Source organism: Barbus barbus (genome assembly GCF_936440315.1).
Source record: "Barbus barbus genome assembly, chromosome: 32".
Taxonomy (NCBI): Eukaryota; Metazoa; Chordata; class Actinopteri; order Cypriniformes; family Cyprinidae; genus Barbus; species Barbus barbus.
In genome coordinates, this window is record NC_136760.1 from 6483533 (window position 1) to 6486068 (window position 2536).

Genomic DNA, 2536 nt, shown 5'->3' on the forward strand with positions numbered 1-2536 from the left:
CACTGTATATATGTGACCACCCTGCTGCGTAGTGTTTGAGTCATAAAAATATTAAATTATTTGTATATATTTTGTTATGTATTTATGTATGTCTATGTCTATTTACATGTGTATATAAGTTTAATTTAAATTAATTTAATGTGTTATAATGAGTTTGCACTGGACAGTCCAGCTGCATTTTCCGAATTCTATTCTATTCTGGTGGCAGTTGAGAGAGAGTAGAGTTACCGTGACAACTGCAGCGCATCCTCAGACAACAAAGAGGACCGCTTGGGCAACCACTAACTCTTGTCTCTGTCTCTCTCATTTACTGTCAAGAGAGTACTACATATATATATATATATATAACGTAAAATATTATTTGTTTTTAGTCCTTGGATTTAGAGTGAAATGTGACCTGGACATGTTTTCATGAGTTTCAAGCCTATTACAAATCTATCATCTATAGCATTGTATCAAAATATCCATCTGCATCCTTCAGCTAAATTTTGGGAAAGTAAATATTCACTGGCAGGCAAAGACTATCTGGTTGTTATGTGGTTACCGGAGCAACAGGAGTCTTGGAGGACCAGGCTGGAGCCTGTGGCTGCTGTGTGTGAAGGCCTGTCGCTTTGTGGCTCTATGCCCAGCCACCACTCCGGAAAATTCCTCGGTATGGGTCATCAGCGGAGACACAGTCAAAGCCATATACAGCTATTTAACTAACTGTACCGTTAAATGGTTACCTCATTAAACGTGTTTGCTGAAGAATGCAAGTCAAAAAGGATGCACATACATGTGGTTCAGCATTCTGAATAAATCTTACATTTGTCTTTTCTTGCTGACAAACATTACACTAAAATTAAATTAGAAATTGCAGTTGGTTTGTGATTTGTGAGAAACTCTGTGTGGTCCATTGATTTTGCTCATCTGGCACTGCGTCATCTGGCTCATAAAGCTCTCAGTCTGTTGATGTGAGGCTTTGCTAAGCCTGATGTTACATGCACTTACCAAAACATTGGCATTTGCCGTTCTTAAAGACACTCAGAAACTGTGCTGTTCATTTCACACAGCCAACGAAACCTCCATAGGCCCCCAAGGGATTTTCAAATATTTGTTTAACCAAAAAAAGTTTGTTCCGACATATCCCAACAAATGTGCGACATGGGGTAAACTACTGTTCAAACATTAACATCTGATATTATGTGAATGCCCAACCCTTGCTTAGCAAGAGTCCTACAGCCTCAAAACATTTTGTTCTTCTTTGACTTTAGCTGTTTTTAAGGTAAGCTGAATTGTGCATGTCTAAAAAATTTGATATTAAAGAATACTGTAGCCCTTTTTTTTTCACCCATCTGTATATCATACTGATATTATTTAAAAATTTGTAAATTATGTCCATAGTACTACTGCCTTATCTGTATATTCTGTACATATGTAACATATTGTAGGCACTGCATATCCTGTACCTCTGCTTATTGCACTTCTGGTTAGATGCTAACTGCATTTCGTTGCCCTGTACCTTACATGTGCAATGACAATAAAGTTGAATCTAATCTAATCTAATCTTTTTATATAGAATCGAGTATTTAACACTAAGTATAACAGACTCTGAGTTTAAACCTCAGGCTCTATTAATTAACTTTAATAATGCCAAGTTGTTTTATTTCAGGTCAAGTCTAAGTGGTAAAACATAATGAGACCTGGAAACATTTTTCGTGCCACATGTGTACCAAATAGTTATTGTCTGGATGAAACAAAGAGGAACCAAAACAACACAGAACAGGGCCAGAACATTAGATATGAATACATATTCATTCACATACTTCTTATGATTACGTTTCAAAACCTCTGCTTTGCCCTGTGGTTTATTAACTCCCTGAATGCTATTTCCTGTTGGCTGTCACAGGAGTAGCAGATTCCAGTGCAATGCATTTCTGTCTTCCTGCTACTTTAATAGTCTAAATAGCCAATGTCATCACATACATGGCATTTTCATGCTTACAGATGGCAGCTTTACTAAAAATGTGTTTTTGCAAGACTGCATGTGGCATTCTTGTGTGGTCCAGCTAATGATGGGCTGTGAGTGTGCAGAGCTGCACCCTCTGTGAGAGCAGCTGTACCTGAGGTGGGACTCAGCAACTGATGGGCTGACGGGTGAAGATGGTCAACAAATGAACTTACAAGAAAGATATGACGGAGAATAAGCTAAATAATATGTACAACATTGAAAAGATATGCCGCATAATGAACAGGCTTACAGTTGCTGGTTCTGACATGTGTCCATATTCTGGCTCCTGGCTCCCTCTTATGGTCAGAATGTTGTTTAAGACACCAGAGTAAGCTGAGTCTTATGAGATGTTCAAAATACTCATATATTTAACCTGTGGGAAGACTAAATTAAATCACTTATTTAATAAACAGAAAAAAATGAAAATCTGTCATAAAAATATCTGACCAAAACCAAATACAATCAGTATTTCAAAAGCAATTAAGATAACCTCACTGAATAGAGATCTCCTTAAATGCTTGATTATTAAAGATGCTGACTGTCATT